Source organism: Mastomys coucha, unplaced genomic scaffold (genome assembly GCF_008632895.1).
Source record: "Mastomys coucha isolate ucsf_1 unplaced genomic scaffold, UCSF_Mcou_1 pScaffold17, whole genome shotgun sequence".
NCBI lineage: Eukaryota > Metazoa > Chordata > Mammalia > Rodentia > Muridae > Mastomys > Mastomys coucha.
Window position 1 is genome coordinate 6,049,126 of NW_022196899.1, and position 12,025 is coordinate 6,061,150.

A 12,025-nucleotide genomic window follows, 5' to 3' on the forward strand; every position below is an offset into this window, starting at 1 on the left:
GAGGGAGGTGAGGGGGGATAGCATTATCTAAGGAGGGAGGTGGGGGGGGATAGCATACCTGAGGAGGGAGGTGAGAGGGGGATAGCATACCTGAGGAGGGAGGTGAGCAGAGGGGTGGTGATGGATAGCATACCTGAGGAGGGAGATGAGGGGGGGATAGCATACCTGAGGAGGGAGGGTCTTCTTGATGCCCTACTCTGGCTTCTTTGATTTTCTCTGTATAATTCTTTATGAACCTGTCTGTAAAATGTGTTTACATACTTTTCTATAAATTTATTAGCATTTACAATAAAAAAATGTTTATTTAAAGGTCATATACTCTAAGATCAACAATTAATAAATGGGAACTCATGAAACTAAAAATGTTCTGTAAGGCACAGGATACTATTAATAGGACAAAACAGTAGACTATAGAATGGGAAAAAATTTTCACCAACTCCACATCTGACAGAAAACTAATATACAAAATAAAGAACTCAAGAAACTAGACAACAACCAGCAAAGTAATCCAATAAAAATGGGGGTACGCATCTAAAGAGAAAAAATTCTCAGTGAGTTCAATGTAGTTGTGGATTATGTTGTATTTAATTCTGTATCAAATTTAGAATAGTACCTCAAATGTAGAATGTGTTCCAATTGCTTGCTGAATTGACCCAAGAACATATTTTATTATGTAGCTAATAGAATCCGAAGCAGGGGTTAGGGTGGGGCAGGAGGACTGGAGAGTAGAGTCAAGTAAATTATAATAGCATCTGTTTAGAATGTTTCTTTTTATTTTTTTAAATTTTTTTATTTTTTTATTTTCAGGACAGGGTTTCTCTGTATAGCCCTGACTGTCCTGGAACTCACTTTGTAGACCAGGCTGGCCTCGAACTCAGAAATCCGCCTGCCTCTGCCTCCCAAGTGCTGGGATTAAAGGCGTGTGCCACCACCACCTGGCTGTTTAGAACGTTTAAAGTTAAAGAAATGTTCAACATCCTTAGCCATCAGGGAAATGCAAATAAAAATCACTCCTCCATTGCTCGTGGGAGAGCAAACTTGTACAACCTCTTTGGAAATCAATATGGTGGTTTGTCAGAAAATGGAATCAATTTACCTCAAGACCAGATATACCACTCTTGAGCATATATCCAAAGGACACTCCATCCTACCACAAATATAAGCTCAGTTATGTTCATTGTAGCTTTATTCATAATAGCTAGACTCTAGAAACAATATAGATGTCCCTCAACTGAAGAATGGATAAAGAAAATGTGGTACATCTACACAATAGAGTATTACTCAGCTGTTTAAAAAATGACATCATGGGGCTGGTGTGATGGCTCAGTGGGTAAGAGCACTGACTGCTCTTCAGAAGGTCATGAGATCAAATCCCAGTAGCCACATGGTGGCTCACAACCACCCATAATGAGATCTGACCCCCTCATCTGGTGCATCTGAAGACAGCTACAGTGAATTACGCTGGAGTGAGCGGGGCCAGAGAGAGTGGGGCCAGAGAGAGTGGGGCCGGCAGAGGTCCTGAGTTCAGTTCCCAACAGCCACACACATGATAGCTCATGGCCATCTGTACAGCTACAGTGTACTCTTACACATAAAATAAATAAAATAAATCCTTAAAAAAATGACATCATGAAATTTTTAGGCAAACGGATAGAACTAGAAAACATTGGCCTGAGCAAATTAACCTGGACCCCCCAAAATGAACATGGTATGTGTTCACTTATAAGTGGAGATTAGCTGCTAAGTAAATGATGATCATGCTACCACCCACAGTCCTAGAAAGACTAAGTAACAAGATGGGCTCTAAGGGACACATGGATCTCCCTGGGAAGGGGAAATAGAATAGATGTTGTAGGTGGACTGAGAGTGGGTGGGAAATAGAACAGGAGGGTTGGAGCAGTGAAGGAAGCCGGCCCACAGCTTCACTTCATCCCGTGGGAGCTCCACGAACGGGAACTTGAGGTCCTGCAAGTAAATGGGTGATAAGAGAGACAAAGAGACATGACACCAGGAGAGGGTTCTCATCGAGGTGCTATCTTTACTTAGTGAAACGGGATATTTATACAAGAGGCAACTCAGGTATGCATATAACAACTAGGTGAGAACAGACACTCGGGCAGGATCAAAGCTAAGGGTCTAAGACAAAGGATTCTTAAGGCAGGAAGCAGGATCAAAGTCACGGCTTCCCAGGAAGCTGGGTTTCTGGTTTGGCTTAATTGCTGCAGAGACTCCAAACCCCCGGTGAGTCGAGTCGAGATGCAGTATCTGGTGTCAGTTGGAATTCTTCTGTGAAGACAGCAGGGCTACCACAGAGCAGGGAGGAAGACAGTACAGGAAGAGATGATTGAAATTGGAAAGCATTTGCGGGGTACAATGTGGAAATCTAGTGCAGTAGAAACTCCCAGGATTCTATGAAGGTGTCTTAGTCAGGGTTTCTCTTGCTGTGACAAAAACACCATGACTAAAAGGCATAGTGGGGGAGGGAAGGGTTAATTCAGTTACACTTCCAGAGTATAGTCCATCATTGGAGGAAGTCAGGACAGGAACTCAGGCAGGACCAGACGTACCTGGAGGGAGGGGCTGGCGCAGAGGCCATGGTGGGGTGCTGCTTACTGGCTTGCTTCGCATTGCTCATCCTGCTTTCTTATAGAAGCCAGAACCACCAACCCGGGGATGGCATCATGCACCATGATCATCATTTGAGAACATGCCTTACTCCTGGATCTCATGGAGGCGTTTCCTCAACTGAGGCTTCTTCCTCTCTGATGGCTCTAGCTTGTGTTCAGTTGACACAAAACCAGCCAGTTCAGATGGTGACAGTAGTGAGGACTCCTAGTCATGGAGGATATGGAGCTGGAACTCACCATTTTCTTGTAATCAGGCAACTTCCAGGGATGGGACTCTGACACCAAGCCAGGCACAAAACCTTTGGCCTACAATCTACCAAGCCCACAAGATCTGTGGGGGCAATGGAGGCACAAAATTTGTAGGAGTGGCCATCCAATGATTGATCTACTTTGAGGTTCGTGTCACAAAGGGAGGCCATACTGGACACTGCCTGGACACTGACTGGATGACCAGAAACCAGAGGCTGCATCGTCCAGAGACCTAGGATAGGAAAAAAAATCATCAATAAAATTAATCCTAATGATATTCTGCTATATGAGGGATTGGTACCCAGAGCCCGCAGCTGATGGGAGCAGATGCAGTGACCCACAGCCGAATATTAGGCACAGAAAGAGCTCAGATTGAAGATCTCCATCAGGTTCCTTCCTGCAGAAGTTAGGGAATCACACAGAAAAGGGGGAGGAAGGAGCCAGGCCAGTTAAGAGCCCTAGGAGAACAGAGCCTACAGAATCAACTAAGCAGGGCTCCTCGATACTCATAGAGACTGAAGTGACATCCCAGAGCCTGCGTGGGTCTGCGACAGGTCCTCTGCATATTGCTATGGTGGTGTTTCTTACTGCTTTTGTGGGACCCTGTACAGTGGGAAGGGGAATATCTCTGACTCTTGTATCTGTTCTTGGGACTCTTTCCCTCCTACTGGCTTGTCTCATCCAGTCCTGATAGGGGGGATTGTGCCTAGTTTTACTGTGACTTGTTATGCTGTATTCAGTCTGTATCTTTGAAGGTCCTGATCTTTTCTGAAGGGAAGTGAAGGAGTGGAGAGGTGAGGTAAGGAACGGGTGCTGGAAGGAGTGGAGGAAGGAGAAACTGTGGCCACGATGTATTTATAGTATGAGAGAAGAAAAAAAAAAAGAAAGAAAGAAAAGAAAAAGAAAAAAAGCACAAGCCATATGCTAGAGAACAGAAAATTATGTTCTTTTAAAAATTTATTTATTTTTATGTATAGGAGTGCCCTGCTGCATGTACACATGCATGCCAGAAGAGAGAATCAGATCCCTTTATAGATGGTTGCGAGTCAGCATGTGGGTGCTGGGAATTGAACTCAGGACTTCTGGAAGAACAGTCAGTGCTCTTAACTGCTGGGCCATCTCTCCAACCCAGAAAACTATGTTCTAATTGAATGTTTGATGTATTTGGACAGGATATTACATGTGGCTGCCCTTAATGCTACGAGGTTTTTAAAACTCACTCATAGCATGTTTTGGTGTTTTCTTATTGATATCATGCTTTAGTTTTTAATTGGTTGAAACAGGATTTAACTCCGGCTTGAACCGGCAAACTTAAAGATGTGTGTAAGAACGTGAGCGTGGGAATGAAGTGTTAGCACGGTCCTGAAGTGCACTTGCTGGTCTTCCAGAGGACCCATGGTCAGTACCCAATGCAAACATCAAGTGGTTCACAATCACTAGGAACTCTAGCCCCAGGGCATCCGGTGCTTGCTTTAGGCCTTCTCAGACACCCGTATATGTGCTCACATAACCCATATTTGTTACACCCATATACATGCAATTAAAATTTTTTTACAAGAGAACATACATTTAGTTCCAAAACTGAAAATAGCTCGATGATATTTAACTTTGAATTCTGTGAAGATGCCCAAACTATTAGTGTCACATGAAAAAATTCAATAGTGCTTTATTTTTTTAATTCCAGACTAAATAGCATTGTGTCATAAACTTTAATTAGGATTATATGACAAGTGGCTAATACAACAAGAGTTATTAGGGCTAAAGGCAGCTCTGGGGGCCCTAACAATCTAGACTTAGATCCCGACTCTTAATTCAACAAATAAGGAGACGGGTGATAACGAGAAGCAGAGAAATGAGGTGTATTCAGCCTCCCCACACTGGGAAGAGGAACACTAAAGAAACCCAGTGTCTGCCTGGTTAATCTGGGGGTACCTAGATGAGGTTTACTTTTGGGGAGAGGGTAAGAGTCATGCCTTTGCAAACAGTCCTGCTCCCGGTGCCTTCTCTCCCATAACGACCCCACCATTGTCCTGGTTCCTGGTCTGTTCTATAACGTCAGAACTCTGTGAACTTGTGTCTTCCTGGGAGACAGTTCCTCCTCCAGTTTCTTTCCCTTGTCCCAGCATAAAATCCTACAGACATGCCAATTCTCTGGGGTCATTATTTTAATAGAGTGATAGCCAGAGGGAGGGGTACAAGTGGCTCACTGTAAATACATTTGTTCTTGCAAGGATGGTTGGAGTCAAGCTTCAGAAGATAACTGTTGAAACTCAGTGGCTTAGGACTGTAATCGAATCACCCAGGAGGCTGATGCAGGAGAACTAGCCTGAGCATGAAACTCTGTGTTTAAAAAAAAAGATAACAAAACAAAACTAAATCAACAACAACGAAAAACCCCTTTCCTGTTTAGTGAACATTGGCACACAGCTATCCAATAAGCCGTTGTAATCTTAATGAGGAATAATACAAAATTCAAATTCCAGAACAAGGAACATAAACAAACTTATTTGTTTTCCTCCGCTTGCCTGGCCAAAAATAACTGCAACATTTTGCTTGGTTCACATTTCAAGTGTGAAAGAGGAAAATGGGGGCATAATAAAGGTGCAAGGTGCTGAAAGAACTCCAGTTATGATTATATAAAATTCAAGGCATTAATAATGTCTAGAGCTTGAGCAATGAAGATGAAGGTGGCCTGATAGAGAGGAAGGTCTGTCATCACAGCCTGCCCTCCTCATTGTGTGCACATGTGTCATGTGTGATTCTGCATGGTGTATGTGTGTGTCTGTGTACACATGTGTGACCCTGCATGGTCTGTGTGTGTGTGCACATGTATGACCCTGCATGGTCTGTGTGTGTGTGCACATGTATGACCCTGCATGGTCTGTGTGTGTGTGCACATGTGTGACTCTGCATGGTGTGTGTGTGCACATGTGTGACTCTGTATGGTGTGTGTGTGTGTGTATGTATGTGTGCACATGTATGACTCTGTATGGTGTATATGTGTGTGTGCACATGTGTCATGTGTGATTATGCATGGTGTATGTGTGTGTCTGTGTACACATGTGTGACCCTGCATGGTCTGTGTGTGTGTGCACATGTGTGACCCTGCATAATGTTAGTGTGCACATGTGTGACTCTGTATGGTATGTATGTGTGTTTTGAAAAATATCTTTTAATCAAGAGTTTTTCATCAGCCAGTACATTGGTAACATTTTCTTAAGTAATTACTCTTAGAGAGATAATTTTAGTAGTCCTTACAGGCATACATCAAATTATTTGAAATGATACCTTAAATTACATCTTGGCATGGGTTGAATCTTCAGGTAAATTAGCCTAATTAACTATGGAGATTTTTTGATGATGCAATAACACTTAACATCACTCCTTGAAATTCTTACCAATCTTACCAATCAAAGGAATGGAATCTTTTAAACTATGATTTATTTCCCAGCAAGGATATTTTGAACAAGGGCAAGTGTTTACCTCTTTCTCTAGTGCTATGCGCAGTGTGGATCTCAAAGTTTCCTTTCTCCAAGTAAAAATGAGCCAACATTCTGTTAGAACTTCTGCGTATGCATCCTAGAAGTACCTCTCCTATATTACAGAGTAATGATGCAGATTGTTGGATCTAGTAAATGATTTAGATATTTTTTCAGGTATTTTTTATCAGAGACAGCCGTCTCCATGCATTCATCTCAAGTATTGAGAGAGTATATATAGGCTGGTAAGCTCTGCTTTCCAAACTGGGAAGATACTGGTGAACAAAATAAATACCAGTGTCTGGGAAACATTTTAGAGGCAGAGGGAATGGAAAAGAAAGGCTGTAAAGCAATCCAGCCCACAGTCAGTGGTGGGAATGGTGTGGAGAAGCAGTGCACGGGGGTGGGGGGGTGGGGGGGTGCCTGGAGGCTTCTGGATGTTAGACTTTGAGAAGATAAGTAACAGTTTTAAATTCGAGGAAGTGGTGAGCACAGAGTGAATAAGATGCGGGGAACCATTGGACAGTGGCGGCACATGACTTTTAATCCCAGCACTTGGGAGGCAGAGGCAGGCGGATTTCTGAGTTCGAGGCCAGCCTGGTCTACAGAGTGAGTTCCAGGACAGCCAGGGCTACACAGAGAAACTCTGTCTTGAAAAAACAAAACAAAAACAATAACAACAACAAAAAACTGTGGGGAACCAGTAGGGGCAGGTCTACTCTGAGGAGGAGCACGATGCGTTCTACATTTCAGCCAGAGCCAGAGGAGGCCACGAGGCTGAAGCGGGGAGGCCTGGGAGTGGCACGAACAGGTATAATTATCCTGGCAGGAATGAAGATAAAGAGATGTTTGTGCCTTCCCTGTGGCTTATCAGACTATCAAAACAGCTGTCCTTCCTTGGAAAATTGGAATCTCCTCAAGATTCTCATGCCGGGAGAAGAAAAAGGCCAAAGGCTGATGTCAACCAGAGGAGGAACTTGTCTTCCAGAAAGAGAGTCCATATAGTCCACACAAGCTGCCAAACCTCTTTCCAGGGGAGACTGGAGCTGGGTAGGACCACAGGCTGACCCTGCCTACTCTGCTCTACCATGTGTCTTGACTTCTATTTAAACCTGAGTTTCTGATTACGACCCGAGATGAATTTGAGAGTATCAGTAGACCTCTTTGCTCCTCTTCCCAATGCGAGGACACTGAGTCTCTCTCTCTCCTCCTAGATTTTCCCATTACTTGAGAACTGGTGGGCAAGTCTAGAACCCTGGCACTGACTTTAAAAACTCCCATAGCAAAGGGAATACGATGAATGACAGGGGTTGGCATCACTGTTGGTCTGGCCTTGAAGATTAGTTGAAGACCTTGGCTTTAGAGTAAGGTAGGAAGTTACTCTGGTTCTGTGTAGGAGGACTATGCCAAGCTCACACATTTATAGGTGTTCTGATATTAGTCCACTGATATGCTGTTGGTAAGAGGTGATCATATCTCCAAGCACAGTATGGGTCTTTTAGGTGGGGACAGGTGGTCAGGTTTCCAGTCAACTCTCAGAATCTTTGGATTCTTTTTTAGTATCTTTGTAACCTATTCTAGTCACAGGCGCAATATGCTTTCACTTTGAATTAGGGCAATCAAACTTTTGGTTTTCCAAATTGTTACTTTTCATTATGATTACCTTTCTGCTCATTATTATGCCTGAGTGTTACATGCCATGCGTATTTGGTTCTGAGAAACAAGAAATTCTGATGGAAAGAATGTGCGCATGCTTGTTGAGCTGCTTAATGGATAACTATTTGATGATGCCTTGATGCTGTGTGTTTAAAGGGTGATTCTTCTTGGCTGCTTTAGAGAGCTCATTTGACATTCTAAAAATGGATGCAATTTCAAAGAGTAGCCAAAATGTATCAATTAGCTTGACATCTAGGTCTCTTCAACAGATCTATAAATTTCCAATTTCCTTTGCCATCTTAACCATGGTAAATCATCTTGAACAAGATCATTCTTTTGAACAACGGGCTCCTTATTAGCTGAGATCAATTGAGATTAGAAAAATGAAAAATACTCCAGATGCTGAGAACTCTTTATGAAACCACATTTGTAAGATGAGTATTGAATGAAGATTAATGTGTTATTTTCAGCTTCTAAATCATTGATTTACAAAGTTCTTTCCTATATCTCACTGCTGGATTAAACACTAATGTATGTGTGGATGGTTTACTTGCTGGAAAGCATTATCTTTCCCCCACTGAACTTAGATATTAATGGAAGGGAATGATTTTTAATTTAAACGTGCTTTGCTTTGCATACCACATGCGGCTTTGAAGTGCTACACATCACACAGGGTGAAATAGTTTTCTGTTTTATTATAAATCATTGACTAGATTCTTTAACTATCCACTGATTTTATCTTTTTTTTTTTTTGCTAAAATATGGGACCCTTAGTGCATAGTATAGACCCCATGTGATCTGAACTCTGTGTGCCTTCAGAGAAAAATCTTGCCATTCTTTCCTATGGGCTTCCTTCAAACTCTAATACAATATTTGGATATTTTATATATAATGTATATTATAATTCTCTCTAATACTTTTTATATTGTATAGCATAATATGCTACTTTTTTTAAAGATTTATTTTATTTTATTTTATGGGTATGAGTACACTGTAGTTGTACAGATGGCTATGAGCTATCATGTGTGTGGTTGCTGGGAATTGAACTCAGGACCTCTGCCAGTCCGGCTCGCTCTAGCCCTTCTCGCTCTGGCCCTGCTTGCTCCGGCCCTGATCACTCTGGGCGTAATTCAGATGCACCAGAAGATGGCGTCAGATCTCATTACAGGTGGTTGTGAGCCACCTTGTGGTTGCTGGGGTCCGAACTCAGGACCTTCAGAAGAGCAGTCAGTGCTCTTACCTCCTGAGCCATCTCGCCAGCCCTACTTTATTAATTGTCTGTCATACCTTGACAAGAATGTAGGCTGCATGCAAAAAATGCATTGAGGGTAGAAAATACACTCAAAGTTTTATAGAGCCATGATTTAAGTGATTTCAGTGATTAAGAGCACTCTTGCTTGTCTAAGTTAGGGCTATTATTGCATGGTGAAAAACAATGACTGTCTTAGTTAGGGTTACTATCGCTGTGACCATGGAAAGTCTTATACAAGAAACATTTAATTCAGGCTAACTTACACTTCAGAGGTTTAGTTCATTATCATCATGGCAGCAAGCATTGGTGACTTGCGGGCAGACATGGTGCTAGGGAGGTTAGTTGAAAATTCTAAACCCAAATCTGAAAAGAGAGGGAAGGGAAGAGGGGGGAGGGGGAGGGGAAGGGGGAGAAGACAGACTGACTGGGTCTATCTGAACATTTGAAACTTCAAAGTCCATCCCTAGTGATATGCTTCCTCCAACAGGGCTCCACCTATTCTAAGGCCACACCTCCTATTTCCTGTCAAGTAGCTCTACTCCCTCATGACCAAACTTTCAAATCTATGAGCCAGTGGGGAGTCATTTCTATTCAAACCATCACGAGGACCAAAAACAACTTGGGGCGAACGGGATTTGACTTACATACCCTGAGCCATTGTTGATTGAGGGAAGTCAAGGCAGGAACTCAACTAGGGTAGCATCCTGGAGGCAGGAGCTGATGCAGAAGCCATGGAGGGGTGCTGCTTACGGCTTTGCTCCTCATGACTTGCTCGGCTTACTTTAATATAGAACACAGGACCACCAGCCCAGGAATGGTAGCCGCTGCTCCAATGGACTGGGCTCACCGTCAATCATTTATTAAGAAAATGCTCTATAGGCCTCTGTCTACAGCCCAGTCTTATGGAGGCACTTCCTAAACTGAAGTTCCCTTCTCTCAGATGACTGCATCCTGTGTCAAGTTGACATAAAAGTGGGCAGCACACAGCTCTCTCCTGAGGACCAGAGTTAGGATCCCAACATCCTTATTGGGTGGTTTCCACACACCTCTACACCAGCTCCAAAGGATCTAACTCTGTTCTGGCCTCTGAGTATATTCTTGAGTGTTCACAACTGCACCTACACTCAAAGATAACAGCAATACAAATAAATCTTTTAGAAATCCACTCAAGGGAAACAATAACTAAATGGATGAGGGATTTTTTTTTTCTTTTAACTAGGCACTAATTTCCCCATGTAAACTGGTGACTCCTTTTCCTTTTTCAAATAACAGCTTAGTTTTCACTCCCCCCTCCCCCACCGGCTCTTCTTCTTTGATTTCATGACAAGATCTGTATTCTCTATATTATTTGTTTTTACAATCCCCAGATTTCTCCTCAGACATTGTTAGAAGTTCCCTTTATCAAGTCTATTATCTGTGAGCTAATTTGTTTACCTTCTGGGTTCCCTCAAAGCTGTAAGCTCTGTGAAAACAGAAAACGTTTCTATTTGTTCTTGACTGTGTCCCCTAAGATCTCCCCCACAGTGGAGGACTATAGAGATGGCCTGTGTGCATTTGATAGATGAATGTGGATGGGAGCCCAGTTACACGGCTCATTATCCTTTTGGTTCCCAGGTTCTGACTGTTCAATGTTCTCTCAGCACCACCACCAAACAAAATGTATAATTGGTTAACCACCAGATAATGACTTAATATATTGGCTACATTTCTATTTAGGTATACATGAATTTAATAATGTTTATGGGATCCATTACTTTTTTAATTAAAAAAAAAAACCCTTAGACACTTTTATATGTGGGTACTATATTTACATCCTTTCTTTCTCCAAATTCTTCCCTTGAGCCCCCAACTCCTTCTCAAGTTCTTGGCTATCTATCTATCTATCTATCTATCTATCTATCTATCTATGTATCTATCTATCTATCCATCCACACATATATACAGACACATACATACACATACATGCACACAGACATACACATATTCAGTGAGCCTATTTAGGGTTGCTCCTTTGTATATATATTTAGAGCTGGCCCACTGGGATTGGGTAATCGCCACTCTGGATGAAGTGCGACAGGCTATTAAAAGCTGCTAAGAGAAGGATGAGTCTTTTCTATGGGGGAGCCCCCCTAGGATCTATTACTTTCAAGATCATAACAACTCCCCCTTCGTTTCATGTTAATTAATTAAGCTAATAGTTAAGATAGCTGTTCTGTCAAGTTTATCTACACACGGTTGATAATACATGTGGTATCCATGACACATAGAGGGTGAACAACAGATTACCACGGTTTCTACCAACTGTAAAACGTAAATCCCAGCTGGACTTCCCAGCAGCATAGATACAGAACACACCCCATAGAGGGGAGGTCGCGTCCAGCAGCATAGATACAGAACAAACCGCAGAGAGGGGAGGTCGCGTCCAGTAGTGGGAACTGCTGAGACGAGATGTGATCAAGGGACTAAGTGTGGAAATGTGTTCTAGGGGCTTTCAGATAGTTAGCAAAAATACTGGGCACTTTGGATACTTATCAAATTAGAGCAAAGTATATGCCATTAACCATGTGCTTTAGATGGGCAGTGAGATGTGACAGGAGCCTGCAGCTGTTATGGTGTGTGTGTGCGTGTGTGCATGTGTGTGTGTATATGTGTGTGTGCATGTGTGTGTATGTGTGTGTGTATGTGTGTATATGTGTGTGTGTATGTGTGTGTGTGTGTTACTAGATATCTTAATGTTCAATATTTGGCAAAACTTTCAGCTA